Raw genomic sequence first — 16017 nt, 5'->3', positions numbered from 1 at the left:
CTTGAAAAATGATTTCAAATGAAGACATCATTTGGAATGGTGGGTAACTCTTACAGATTAGTTGAGACACCAATCCTTGAGAAAAACAGCTGCCTTAGTATTACTACATTCTTTTCAAATATGCTAGGTTGTCATACCTTTCGGCTCATTCTTCCTGTTGGGTTATACTTACCTTCAAATAAAAATGTCCAATTCTCTGCTTATCTAAATGTCACCACTCATTGAGTGAGCTGTAGACTTCAATTCCCTGCTGCTGCCATGGGATGCCTCAGATTGTCTGGGCTGGATGGTTTTATTGTACATCATTGTAATGTAGCAACTATGTCATGCTTTAAGTAACTTTTTTGCTCAGAGGTTTTCAACCCACTCCTGGCCCTTGCAAATGTATGAAAGTGTTAATTAGTATCTGAGGAAAGTAAATTTTTTTTACCTTTTAGTCCCTCATTCCCTCAAGGAATCAAATATCATTTTTATTTTGAAGAAACCATTTACTTATGAAACAAGAATCTTTCTAGGCTGTCTACTATGGAATGTGAAAATTGTTTATGATTCTCCGGAATATTTCTCTCAAGAAAGAACAGTCTTCTAATATTCTCTTGTTGCTGTATTTTCTTCTTTTGATTAAACTATAGAAGCACATAGAGAATTATGACTGCTTCAAAATTTATTTTAGAAAAATACTGCATCTGTGCAAGAAAGATCTCAATATTTATTATCTCAAAGTATTCCTGGGGGCAAGGGAGGGTTTGGTGTTTCTTAAATTTTGTATTGAAACTAGAACTACAGAAAATGATACTTCATTTGACTCTTCTATGAGTCACCCTAGAGTTATCCCCATCTGGGGATAATTTTTTTTAATTTTATTTTGTTTATTTTTTCCACAATAGTCAAAATGGTCTTCCAATATTTCCAAATCGCCATCAATATTCCTCTAGAATTATCTATTTTTTCTAAATGAGCATAAATATTCATGGAGAACTGCACAATTTAGTGCACTGTGTGCCCTTGACAAATAACTAAATTCTGAACTGATCTCTGGCCCTATTAGACCTTTAAATTACAAATGATTTTACTGCCTTTAAAGTTTGGCTACTTGAAATAAGATTTTCTATACCTTTTCTTCCTTTCCAATCTAATTCTAGTTTCTTTATTTTTCTTAGGTTTCACCCACAAACTCTTTAAAATTCAAGGTGACTCTGAAAACTAGTAAAAATGGATATAGAAGCAGCAGACTATTTACACTGCAGATGGCAATCCTTCAATGAAGCTAATTCGAAAAGAAATGAGCAAATACTGTTATAATCCAAATGTTCAGAAATAAAACTAAAGATGTTAAAGATGGGTATGCATGCTTTCCTGCCCTTGAAAGTTCAAAGCTATTGCTTCTCATTATGAGAGATTGTGTGATACATCATCATCGATGGTATTTAATGAGTGCTTACTATGTCTAGAGCACTATACTAAGTACTTGGGAGAGTACCGAGTTGGCGGACATGCTCCCTTCCCAACAATGATACATATGTTAACCCACACTGTGAAATGTAAGTAATAGTACTGTAAAGGTGTTATCAAGCGAGCAGAATTCAATGATCCATGGATTTTCTTTTACTGATAAATACAGCTGGGTGGGTCAAGATTCAGAGATATATAAGGCCGACTCTGTTCAGTTAAATTGTAGTCTATAGTGTATAGCCAGCACAGAGATAGAACCACATTTAGAGACCCTCGTTTACAACAGCACTCCCCGCCCCCACATTTCCCAGATCTCCCCAATACCTGCCTTTCTAATGCCTGCCCTCTTCAGTGCTTCTATTGCATGCTGGACCCCTTATTTAGCATACAAAGAACCTGCCCCAAAGGTATGTGTGGGCTTTAAGACAGCTGACTACTTAAGTAGGTTCATCCCAGTTTGAAAAACTGAAATACTCTGAACTTTAAACAAAGTGGAGCTGGTACCCTTTCTTCCCAAAGAACTACGAGGTTAGTGCTGTGTATTGCATATGTGTTCAATAAATAGAATTGATTGATAACAATTAAAGTTTTCTTGCCACTGATGAAATAGCAGATCTTTGAAAATGGTTCATTCCCTTCTAGAGTTGTTCTCAACTGAGTGCCAAATTTTTAACTATGATACAAAGGGACAAAAGCGTAATATTTTAAGGAATTGTTTAAATAGAAAACTACAGAGATAAGATGAAGACTGATTAAATCACACAAATGCAACTCCTCAAACCTTAATATTGCTTTCAGAATCAAAGCTAACAGAATAAGCTGACTCTTGGGGGTCAGCAATCTTAACATTACAATGCTGAGACAGAAAATCATGGAATTCTTTTTTTAAAACCTAAAGAGACCTCCTATGCAGTGGATTAGCAAAGTGACAGTCCCTTGTCTAGTTCAAAGTCAGACAGACCAATGAGCAATAATTAAAGATTTTTCAAATTTAGGAACAGCATAGAAGTCTTCACTTGCTCACTGGGTTTCATTAGGCTCCAATTGAAAATTAAGTTTAAAAACTTTAGTGTGAGTTCAACTCTAAAAGAAATACTTTAAACCTTTAGTTTGTAGTAAAATGAAAAAAGCTTTAATTTTTTTTCCCTCTGAGACATTTTCAGAAATATGGGCACTAGGTCCACTTTCTGAAGCTTCCCTTCCCCTTCCTGAGAGTACCAGGCCCAGCTGGAAGAAGAGTTGTATAATTAGGAATAAGGAAAGAAAACCTAAGTTTGTGCTGAGAAACATCATATTTTGGTTGGTGCTAGGGATTTGGGAAGGGTATATAACCAAGCCCTTTTGGAGTTGTCATCAGACAAGTGTCTCCCTGCTCTTCTTGGCAGAGGTGTTTTTTATAACATATCTGGTCAATCAGAAACCAAATGTGGAAATTATTTTTTTCATCACCATCATCATCAGCAGCAGCAGCATTTAACTACCTTGTTGATGAAGTTCACTGTTCTAGGAACTTGGGAACTTCAGAACAATGACATATTCCCTGCCCACAAGGATCTAATACTCTAATGGGGGAGACTAAAATAATTTACAATGAGAGAGGTCAAAAATTAAAGCAGATCAATGTACCTGAGGGCTAAGAAGAGTGTAAAGTCTATAAAATGCTAGAGATGGTTCTGGGATGACATGGCTCAGGTGACTGGGAAATTAATCTGGGAGAGCTTGTTGGAGGAGGAAGGATTTAAGGAGGGGTCCAAATGTGGGGAGAGCTGTGGTCTCTCTGTCTAGCTTTAAATATAAGGTCTTCTGGTTTTTCAAGCAATCACATTTATCATATACAGTTTGCAGGCACAAGTAGCTAATTAACTCAGCATCATATTGTAAAATTAAAATGGTTATTACACTCATATGAATAGGCATTGAAAAAACCCAGAGCTAACCTTTTTAGCTGTCCCAGTTTTAAAATATTTGAAATTAAAAGAAATAACTAAGTTAATTGTTATTGTAACAGATACCATTCTCAGATAGATTTAGTTTCCATTTTCACATGTTGAACTTCATGGGTAATTCAGTGAAAATGTCCTTGCTGCAATCCTTAATTAAGGACATAATGGGGAGAAATTACACATTTTTCATTGAATTATTATTTTTTTTTGCAGCCACTGTTATTTGGATTTCTCATGAGAGGATGTCAAAATCCAATTTAAAAGTGAAACTCTAGAAATAGATCTGAATAAGAAAATTTGTTTGGTCACTTTACATATTCTTTTAATTGGTTTCTTGAAATTGCTTTCAAAACAGCTCTCAGAATCTATGCCTAAAGAGTCATCATAAAATATAATTTGACATTTCCTGAAAGTTCATTTAAATATCCATTTTATCTGAAGGGTTACTACATGCATTGTCAGACCTTATACAAGACCTTATTTCATTTGGGCATAAGAAGAACAACCACTGTGGTTTTTGCTAAGCACTTACTATGTACCAAGCACTGAGCAAAGTATTCAAGTCGATGAACTATAGTCAAATCATAGACCCTATTGGGCATTTTTGATCAACTGGCATCTATGTAGTATAATATTCTATTCTTTACTTTCTAGTCCAAACATCTGGAAAAGGGTTTTGAGGTCCACTGTAGATACTTAAATGGATATTTAAACCATTACAGAGATTTGACTCAGTTATAATACTCAAGGTTTCAAAAAAAAAGAAAAAAAGAAAAAAGTGAAATGATTTTTTTTCTTTGTGGATAGTCGGTTAACAAGAAAATACAATCTTCCTTAATGCTGAGATAGAATTCTCTTTTCTTTTTTTATGTTATCTTTTGAATATAATAGTTATGTCACTTTTCACCTCCATTAGCACAATTAATTGATAGTTGACTTTTCAAAATATCTTATCCTCCTGTTATACTTTACTTATCTACATAATCCTGTAATCTCCGTTTTAGCAAGCTAATAGTCTCTTGGTGTTGAGCAGTTTCTACTAACATTTAATAAAGGAAATGCATATTCATATTAGTTATCCTACTTTTATGCCACAGAGAAGTCCAGCTAATGGAGGAAAATTTTTAGCAAATTGGTCCTCACTGGTTCAGAGGTCAGTGATGTGTGCTTTTCATAAGAAGGCAATTTCTACACCAATTTACTTTTTACCACTTTATTTCAGAATGCCTGAATTAAGGAAACTATAGCTATAAGTTGAAAAAAAATATGTTTAAACTCAAAGTTTCAAATAATTAGGTCTAAGTCCAAAAAGACTACAGTACCTTAAGTGAAAAGTTTTTTCTATCTGAATAATTCACTTCAAATAGTTGCCTATTCTTCACTTAATTTTGTTAATAGAGCTCTAGATTTAAGAAGATAGAAAATCAGAGTATCAAAAGAGCAGGAGATCAGTTCAAAAGATCACTTAATTCTTTATTCTAACTTCAGTGCAAGCATTTTTTTTATGGTACTAAGTGCTGGGGAAGACACAAGCTGATCAAGTTGAACATAGTCAATGTCCCACATGGGGCTCATAGGTTTAATCCTCATTTTCCAGATGACATAACTAAGGCATTGAGAAGTTAAATGATTGCTCAAGGTAATTTATATATGTACATATGTTTGTATATTGATGTCTGTCTCCCCTCTAGGCTGTGATCTCATTGTATGTAGGGAATGCCTCTGTTCATTGTTATATTGTACTTTCCCAAGTGCTTACTACAGTGCTTTGTACACAGTAAGCACTCAAATATGATTAAATGAATGAAGTTGTCCAGGCACAAGATCCGCTAGGTCTTCCATCCCTTTATTTGGAGGTCTATGTTCCAGAAATGAGTAGAATGGGTGAGGTGAGCTGGGTAGTGTCCAGTGAATGTCTGAATTAGTTCTGCCCTGTTACTGGCAGTGTGCATTTCTGGACTCAAAGCTCCTTCAAAGTTAGCCATCTCTGGAACATGGAGGGTTCCAAACAGCAAGGAAGCTGCTTCCAATCCTAGGGATGGGGGTCCCTACCATTTAAATGGGGAGTTCACTGTGTAGGGAGGGTGGAGAGGGGTTTAGAGGAGAAGATGTGGGTGCTTGGACTACTTTGTCTTCTGACCTCCCAGGAAGGTCCCACTCTTCCTACCTCTTACTGTACTTGATTCAAACTGTCATAACACAGAAAAAAGATGAGAACCACTGTCTCACCTAGCTTCAAATAGAAATACACTGCCAGAACTCATAATGCTCACTGAGGTAGCAGTCTCAGTCTATGATTAGGACAATTTATTCTATGGACTAGCACAGTTAACAAGATTCTTTGCCTGCTGTCCCCTAGAAACAAAATGGGATGTGGAAAAAAAAAAAGAAAGTATAGGGGATCCATCCTATATGAGCTGCCAAAATCTTGCAAACTAGGCAGGAGAACTCACTGCAGTTACCTAAAGTAATAGAACCACTGTAACCTTCTGCTGCCAGAGGTAGGAAAATTATCGACTTATCTTTTTTGTTGGCTTTCTCAGACTACCAATAATAATTTATCACCAATCAGGTTTTTAGTGTAATCGATGCCGGCTGAGCTCTTCTTGTCACTAATTGAGGGGCAGATGTTAGTAGTCATAGGCTGTTTTGGATTTTAGCAGTGAACAGGTTTTTGGCTATCCCCATCCTTTTCTCCTTGACATGAAATAATTCAACAGCTATCAAAGTGATCAGCAAGATTCATAGTGGTGGCTAAATATGCCTAGTAAATCAGCACACATTACTGCAGACTGAATTCTATCCAAACCTCAACAATCCGGACAAGATTACCTCCAAGCCATTTACAGTAGTTCTAATTTCCAACTAAAAAAAAAAAAAAAAGACACCCAGAAAGAGGTGATCAATGTAAAGAGATAATTTCTTACTTCCCCATACTTGTGTTAGGTAGGAAAGAGAAAAGGAAAGGAACTCAGTCCATCTAATAGACAACCTCTGGACAGCTATTGACACCTCCCTGTGTTCACCCTGACTTGACTCTTAATAACTATGGCATTTATTAAGGGTTTACTATGTGCTAAGTGCTGGGGTCAAAACATGGTAACTAGATTAGACACAGTTCCTGTCCCATAAAGGGGCTCTCCTTACAATTCTTTTTTTATTTTAATGGTCTTTGTTAAGTTCTTATTATGTTCCAGGCACTGTACTAAATGCTGGGATAGTTACAAGCAAATCAAGTTGGTCCAAGTCTCTGTTTCACATAAGGCTCACAGTCTTAAAACCCCTTGTTATAAATAAGGTAACTGAGGCACTGAGAAGTGAAGTGATTTGCCCAAAGTCACAGAACAGACCAGTCATGGAGCCAAGATTAGAATCCAGGTCCTTCTGACTTTCAGGTCCGGGCTCTATCCACTAGGCTAAGCTGCTTCTCACTTTCTTTAGAAGGGCACTGGTTATCACCTATGATTTTCACTGGGGAGCTATGAGTCCAGTGAGGTCATTTTGTAGAATTACAAAGAGACTCCTCAAATAGAGCCTGTAGCACCAGAGGAATTCAAATATGAATCTCTTCACAGATGCCTGTCCCTGAAGCATTTGAAAAGAGCAGTCACCCAAAAGACTTCAGGGAGGGAATCTATTAGAGTTACTTTCTAAGTTTCCTGTATCTTCTTATATCTTTGAACTTCAAGTAGATAATGAGAAGAGGGAGCAGGTGACAGAATCACTTAAGGGGTAAGGTTAACTCATGGAAAAAAGACCTCTTCCCATTCTTTGGTACTCTGGATAGTAGATATTTACAAGATCTTTCAGATCCCTCAATCAACTTCTTGGTGTGGGACTTAAGCAGGGGTACTGATATTTCAGTTTGAGAGTGGAGATGAACTTGGGGGTGAATCTTTGAAGGTACAGAGAAGGACAAACTACTAGATCCTACTGACGGTGCAAATACTATGAGAGAGTTTGGGCTGGTGAGCAAGAGCACAAACTTGAAGTGGCAAACTTTACATATAGCCCTAGAAAACCATGTACTGTTGAAGCCAAAGTAGCACCCAAAATATTAAGCAGGCAGGATGGAAAGCTATAGGTGGTGTACGAAATCTGTGCTCAGAATAAAGATGGAAACAAAGAAAATTCTTTTTCTCTTTGCTGATGGTGGGCAGAAACATGTCTACCAACCTTGTTATAATGTTCTCTCCCCAGCACTCAGTTCATTACTCTATACATAGTAAGTATCCAATGTGTAACACTGATTGACTGATTACACACAAATACGCTGAACCTATAACACAATCCTTCTCAACCCCATGATTCTTTCCTTCTCTCCTTCATGCCTTTCCTTTAACATCATCTCTTCACACACACATATTTTCTTCTAGGTATGTATTTCCCTAACACAGAAGCCCCTGTCTCACTAGTCCTCATTAGTGCTGAATTCTTCTAAGAATTCATAGTCTATCCAGGCAAACTCTTTAATGTGGACTTGCTCTTTTTTTCTGGAAAAAGCCACATTTCTGATCAGGGATAGGAAAATGAGATGAAAGAAGGGCATTAGTCACTAGACTTGGAGGAAACCAAATGACTGGTTCTCTTACATGAGAGCCTCACAGGCAGCAAATAATTATCACTATTTAAATAACATAGTAGCTCCTTTCCTGCTCACAAGCTGTGCCTTGATTCTGCTGTAATGATGCTGAACCACATGAAATAGAAAACCAGCTCTGGGGAGTTCAAGCCAGTTGACTGAGGCAGCATGGTTCAGTGGCAAACCAACATACTAGAAGCTGAAGGACTGTAAATTTTACTCTACCCCTGCCACTAAATTCACTGGGTAACCCCTAGTCAAGCATTTCATCTCATGCTGACTAATTTTTCTCAAGGGGGAAATGTTAATCACAGAACAGCAAGCTTCTCAGAACTTGGATAAACCAGGAATGGGCTCAGAAAGTAGATGCACATCTTTGCTCTACACTGTCCTGAAACTCCTTTCAAAGTGCAGAAAAATGAACACCATAGAAGAAATCAATTAATCGCATTTATTGAACACTCATTTTGTGCAAAGCACACAGTATAACAGTGCTTAATATAAGAGTATAACGGTGTTGGTAGATATGTTTCCTGACTACAGTGAGTTATTTGTCTTGCCTCCTGGTCAGAGTACCTAAACTACTTCAAACCACTGGGTCTGTTGTGTGACCTAAGACAAGCGACAACTCTTTACATCAGCTTCCTCATCTGTAAAATGGGGATGAAATATCTGTTCTCTCTCTCATATAGATTTTGGGCTCTCTGTAGAATAGAGACTGTGCCTGACCTGATGTCTTAAATCTAACCCAGCACTTAGTATAGTGGTTGATACATAGTAAACACTTAAATTCCATAATTACTATTATTCTTTTTAAGTTAACAGGTAACCTGTCATCTTAGTTGAGGCTGAAAACTGCTTTTACACCATCTGAATTTGAATTCAACTGCCAAATTTAATTTTTCCCACCAGTAATAATATATAGCTCAAAACACCAATTAACCATTCCATATTTGAGCATTGTCAAAATCCCAAATTTTTGAAATTAATATTAAGCACATATTTTATTACAGGCAATTTTAATAATCTTCTCATCTTTCAAACCTTATTAAAGCCCATCTACTCCAAGAGACCTTGATTTCCTCTTATTCCACTCCCTTCAACATCACCCTTGCACTGGACTTGCACCCTTGATTCACCTCTCCCTCAGTCCCACAGCATTTATGAACATATCCATTATTTATTTATATTCACTCCCCACCTCCGCTGACCCCTCTAGACTGTGAGCTTATTGTGGTCAGGGAACGTTTCTGACACATCTGTTATATTGTATTTTCCCAAACACTTCATACAGGGCTTTGCATGGCACAAAACAATGCTCAATAAATATAACTGAATGAAATACTCTGCACATAACAAGCGCTCAGTGAATACAACTGATTGATTGAAAAATTTATTAGTATCAGTTGGATGTGGCAAATCATAGTTACTTAGTAACTTCTTGAACTCAGAATGTCTCTGAGGGTTCTATGCCAAAGTCCAGCAGAGAAGATTTAAAAAAGCTAGGGCTTGTATTCAAATATTCAACTCCATTGGCAACTACCCCAAAATGAAACCTTCTTCAATAAAGGTTTGTTTCCTAAAAGCACAATATGGAATTCCCCTTGGAATGCAATTTTGATCTGCATCAAGTAGAAGTCATAAACAAGATGATAATCAAAGGTCTAGAGGCGAAGTTTCCACTGGATTCCTTTATAGTTGTTTGTGATTAAAATGGTTGCACTATTTTAATCATCCTGCCTTGAACTGTGATTGATTTCATTAGAACACTAACATATTCCTGGAGGTCAGTGCTCATGAATACATGAAAATACAAAACAGGAACTGGGAGATTTTGCTCCAGTTGTTTTCCGTGCAAGATAAACTTTTAGTTTGCCCATACCAAGGCTACTGTGAGTGACTTAGATTGGTTTAAGGTCAAACAGACCCAACCCTCCATGGGGGATTCAGAGAAATAGAATATGTAAGCAAGTCTTTAGAATGTCAAGTGCTTAGTACAGTCCTCTGCACCCAGTAAGCTCTCAATACTTATTATGGATTGATTGATCCTATCTAAGAAGGCTTCCACACAGGCAGCAATGCAATTCAAGCAAAAAAACAACAGATGATATTTATGTAATTGTTCTTCCCTCAACAAAGATATCTACCAAACACATAAGCAAAAACTGGGAAGAGAAGCATTTGGGAGGGATCATTTGGGGTGTGACATGCTGGGAACTCCATTAACCTCTATTCTTGTTTCTTCCTGCAGGGTAGCTTGGTAGCTACCTTTATCCTTCCTTCCTTTATCCATCAATCAATGGTATGATAATTACAGCATAAATGGGCAGCCTAACTGGTAAGGTGACCAGACTTGTCAAAATTAGGCAGGAAGGCCCACAATTCCAGGCGCTCAATGACCCCTTGTCCAAATGCAGACCTACTCAGGTCATCAGATTCATTGGCATAGCTCAGTGAGGAAAATGCATCAAAGCTTAAAAACTCTTACTGACCCACGTCTTTGGGACAGCACTCAGGGTCTGGTATAGACACAACTATATGATAACTAAAAGGCCAATCAAAAGTTATGGTAGTTTCCTTCTAGTTTTGTTAGGACACTCCTCTATTAACTCTCATAATAAATGACATTTTGGTACTTGAAGGCATGACTGTTTTGGACAAGTTTTTCTGAAATCCTTAGAAAAATGAAAATAAGCCAAAAAATATTGAGTTAACTAATAAGAACAGGTGATCTTTGAGAAATTGAGTCAAATTGAGTCAAGCCCAAAACAGCAGTTGGGCCATTTAGTGAAGTTGCTAAAGTTTTCTAAATTAATAAACATCTGATTTAAGGTCCTGTCCAACCTGCTCAGCAATTTCTGGGATTAGTGATCACAAGTTCCAATCAATATCTGACCTCTTGAGATTCCAATAAGAGGAAAAACAAACTTTGATAAAATGAAATATATTTTACTGCAGAAACAAGTTCCTTCCCAATCTAGAAACAAAAGTCAATGATATTAAAAACCAAAGACAGACATAATAATCACTACCTAATTTACCATCAATTATTCCATTCCAGCTCAACTTTCTCTCCATGCCTGGAAGGGCTTATGGATAACTGCCCTGCCACATGTGTTGTGGGGTAGAAGCCCCAAATAATTTCATTCAGGTCTCCTCTATTATTATTATATTTGTTAAGCACCTACTGTCAAACACTGTTTTAAGCACTGGGGAAGATGGAAATTAATCAAATTGGACCTAGTCCCTGTCTCGCAAAAATATCCTTGAGATAAGTTTAGTTGCTTAATTCCAGAGACAGCCCCATCTGTTTTGTTCATGCCAGAGGCATGAAGAATAGAGGAGGCTGGGGACGACTGCATCCGTGCAGACTTTCCCCATAAATCACCATATTACCAGAGACCTAGAGGTTGGGGCCCAAATCTAATGCCTCATGATTCTCCAATATGCCACACCCAACCCTGAACTGGAGGCTCTCTTCAACACAGCAGGGGGCCATGTGTGGTTAGGAGAGTGACCCAAAAGGGCCATAGCCCTTGAACGAAGAAGCAGCATGGCTTAGTGTATAGAGATGGGCCTGGGAGTCAGTTGGACCTGGGTTTAAATCTGCTCTGTCAAATCTGCTGTGTAACCTTGGACACTTAACTTCTCTGTGCCTCAGTTACCTCATCTGTAAAATGGGGATTAAGAAGGTGAGCCCCATGTGGGTCAGGTACTGTGTCCAATATGATTAACTTCTATCTACCCCAGGGTTTAGAACAGTGCTTAGCACTTAGTAAGCATTTAAAACATACCATAATAATCATAATTATTATTATGTAGCCAAAATAAAGGAACTATACCTCATCAGTGTTTTCTGGATGTGACACTTCCCCATCAACCTAAATCAGAAGTCTTTTTTTTTTTATGGTATTTGTTAAGCACTTACTATTTGCTAGGCACTATTCTAAGCACTGCAGTAGATACAAGGTAATCAGGTTGGACACAGTTCCTGTCTCACATGGGGCTCAAAGTCTTAATCTGCATTTTACAGATGAGGTAACTGAGACCCAAAGATGAAGTGAAGTGACTTGCCCAAAGTCACACAGCCATCACCTGGTGGAGCCGGTATTAGAAACCGGCACTAGACCATGCTGCTTCTCAATCTTAAAACTCAGAGACTACCTCTTAGCTGGTCATAACTTTCCAAGTGTATTATAATAAGGAATTTGGTGTTTCCAAGAGCAAATTAGGTAAAGTTATGCCAGGATCAAAGATAAACAGTGGTAATTTCACAACTTCATTGTTCAATTGCCAGGCTGGGAAATTTAGTAAAAATAAAATTCAATATGAAACAATGAAGTCACATTTTCCATTCCTACTAGGGAAGCTTCAGTATCCATTTCAGATACTCACTGAGCTCAGGAATCTGCCATTCAGGATTCCCTCTCTTTTTGCAATGCCTCTGTAGCCACAGAGACAAAATATCATAGTGTTAGCATAATGCTGAGAAGAGTCTATCATTTCCAATTAGACTTCCATTGTCCTGCAACAGACAGAATACTTTCCTCACTTGAAAGATACTGTTTATAACCGTCTAACAACCCTGCTTATCAGCAACCTTCTTCACATGCCAAAAACAGAATTCCTTATGTTCCCCGCCAAACCCTGTCCTTCCCCTGACTTTCCCATCACTGTAAATAGCAACACTAACTTCCTCTCACAAGTACATAACCTTGGCATTATCCTTTACTCCTTTCTTTCATTTAACACACACATTCAATCCATCATTAGATCCTGTTGGTTCATTGTCCATAATATTGCTAAAATCCATCCTGTGCTTTCCTTCCAAACTGGTACTACGTTAACCCAAGCACCTATCCCATCCCACCTTGATTACTGTATCAGTCTCCTTGCTGACCTCCCTGCCTCCCATCTCTCCTCACTCCAGTCCAAACCTTGCTCTGCTGCCCGGATCATTCTTCTACAAAAATGTTCCTTCCATGCTTACACACTCGTTAAGAAGCTCTAATGGCTCCCCGTCCACCTCTGGATCAAACAGAAACTCCTTACCATCAGCTTTAAAGGGCTAATCACCTTGCTCTCTCCTACCCCACTTATTTACTCTCCCAGCCCACACACTTCGTTTCCTGCATGCCAACCTGAATGCCAAATGTACCGCGATCTTGTCTATATCTCTGCTGACCTCTCATCCATGTCCTGCCTCTAGCCTAAAATGCCCACCCTCTTCATATCTGACAATTACTCTCTCCCCTTCAAATCCTTATTGAAGGTACATCTCCTCCAAAAGGCTTTCCTTAAACCCTCTTTTCCTTTTCTTTCACCCATTTCTGCATCAGCCTGACTTGCTCCCTTTATTTCATTCCCCCTCCCAGCCCCAGAGCACTTGTGTACATATCTGCAATATATTTACTGATATTAAGTTTGTCTCTCCCTGTAGATTGTAAGTTCATTGTGGTCAGGGAATGTGTCTATATATTGTTTTATTGTTCTACCCCAAGTGCTTAGTACTGTGCTCTGCACACAATAAGCTTTCAAAAAATACAACATTTATTGACAGTGCAGTTTAGAATCCATATTAATTTCTAGTGTCTTGGAAATTCCAAATAAAGGGAGCACAACATTTGTGATAAATTATTAGGTTCAACATAGCTGACATGTTTTTTGACCAATCAAATCAGCGGTATTTATTGAGTGCTCACTGCTTGGAGAGCACTGTACTAAGCATTTGGGAGAGTGTAATACAACAGAGTTGACCAATACATTTTCTGTTCACAAGGAGCTTACAGTCTATGGTATCTCTAAAGGGCTTAGTTTCTGCCAAATATTGCGCTAGGGCACATCTCCATTTTATGTTGAGGAATCTGAGGCATAGAGAGGTTAAGTGACCTTTTTTAAATGGTATTTGTTAAGCTCTTACTCTGTGCCAGATACTGTGGTAGATACAACGCTGAACACAGACAGTGTTCCACATGGAGTGCTCAGTTTTAATTCCCATTTTAGAGATGAGGTAACAGGCATGGAAAAGTTAAGTAACTTGCCCAAGGTCACATAGCAGACAAGGTGGAGCTGGAATTAAAACCCAGGTCCTTCTGACTCCAAATCTGTGCTCTACTAGTCCTTGCTGTTTCTTAAGATCAAAGAGCAGACAAATGGTACCCCTAAACTTTCTATAGCATATGTGGTTTATGATATTAAAAGTAGCATTTTCCAATTACATGGAGGCATTATATATAAGGACAGGAAGAGACACAGCTTATTTAACTAAAGGTGGAGAATCTATGATGCACACATATCTGGGGGATTACACATACTGGGGGTTTGAGGTGAGTCAATTAGTATTCAAGATGAAGGGATAAAAAGCCAATGCTAATAAAGGCTTCCAGTCCAATGCTTGGAATTTGTAAGTGCATAAATTGTTTATGCATTTATAAATAACAGAGTTATCAGACATGTTCCTGCCCATCGGGAGCTTACAGTCTAAGAAAGGAAACTTGGAAGGCAGATCAAACATTGAAGAATCCATACATGAGTCCAAGAATTGAAGTTGAAAAGTAATGTAGTCAGTGGAGACTACAATTCAATGATGGCCTGCATCTAGCTAAAAGCATGTTCACTATTAGCATTAAACTCACTCAATTATATAACAGATAAAGCCTTGTTGGGCAGCTATGGAAATGTGCATGTCCTTCTTGGAGTTATGTCTACTATTGATAGAATCCCCCAAATAATTAGATGTAGTAGTTTGAAAACTCCACATCTACCCTATTAGTTTTCAACCAAACTGATGTGAAAATAAAAAAACAAAACAAAACCCAAAAACCCAAACTTCCCTCCTTCCCGCTCAACCATTAACTGCTACTGTTTCCTCCCTATAGCATGACACCTCACTGAGGGGGGTTTCTACATTATAGCCAAGTTTGTGTATTCAAAGAGAATATTGATCAAAAATTGGTTATATCCAAATGTTTGTCCTAAGTGTACCAATTATAGGTCCTACTTTATCTGCATGATATGTGAATGTACTGTTTATTGGAATAGGCATAATACAGCCCCCACCTAACTCTGATTCAATCAGCAGTCCTCAGTTCTGATGGACTTCAGCTCACACAGAAAGCCAGAGTTGCTAACTGGTAAGTGGTCCCCTAGGCAAAGTATTTCCTTTACCGATGCTTTATGTGAATACACACAAAGAAAATCTACTATCATCTACAGAAACCAGTATGACCAAATTCCTGGAATGGAAATTTTGATAACTTGCCCTCCTGATTATTAGAAATATTAGTAGCTTTAAATACAAAATATAAAAAAACTGGGAGACAGGTGCAAATAGAAAGATGATAAAACTATCCTAAAAAATTGACTGGATATATTACTTACATAAATCAATGTGGGATACTCCATAATTATGGAGACTGAAATCTTTGAATTAATCCTACTGGAAAATTTGCAAAAGTCATTTCTAAAGAGTGATTTCCTTTTCTTCAGTAGTAGATTAACCTAAGTTTGAGGCTATGGACTTTCTCCTGAACATCTAATTACACATTCTTTCCTTCCTCATTTATTTGCTTAAAAGAAAGCCTGCAAGGACCATGAAACATGCATACACCCTTGAGAAGTACCAGCCTGTATCTTTTTTTTTCCTAGCCATGAAAAGTCCAGACCAGGTCAGTGACTCAATCGTGGAAAATGCACACACAACATTCCATTCAGACCGAAACTTCCAGTCCAGAGTGGCAAATAGCCCTTTGGGATTCCTCACAAATTGTTGATCAGGGTAGTTTAGTTCCCTGAGCAGTGGGGATTGGGGAGAGTCGTGGAGAGGAGTAGACAACAGGTCTGAAACAGTATGCAAATTTTCCTTACTGGACTCTCCATACTGACCCTCTGCCTTCAAGATAAAACCTAAGCAAAAACAAATCATAGAAAGCCACCTATTACCCTCCCTGTCCCTCTTTCCCAGGCTCTCTCTTCCCTTTACCTCAAAAGGGCCAGTTTTGATATTTGGCCATCATTCCATATCACATCAAACAAGTTACA

General features: G+C 38.0%; 1 long non-coding RNA gene across 1 annotated transcript in view; it reads right to left on the bottom strand.

Moving 5' to 3' along the window:
• The window catches only part of LOC120638918, a 106650-nt gene that overhangs the window by 46508 nt on the left and 44125 nt on the right, over positions 1-16017 (bottom strand). The window lies entirely within an intron of this gene.

Source organism: Ornithorhynchus anatinus, chromosome 17 (assembly GCF_004115215.2).
Source record: "Ornithorhynchus anatinus isolate Pmale09 chromosome 17, mOrnAna1.pri.v4, whole genome shotgun sequence".
Taxonomy (NCBI): Eukaryota; Metazoa; Chordata; class Mammalia; order Monotremata; family Ornithorhynchidae; genus Ornithorhynchus; species Ornithorhynchus anatinus.
The sequence above is the reverse complement of the archived record's forward strand: the minus strand, read 5'-3'. Positions and strand labels throughout refer to the sequence as shown.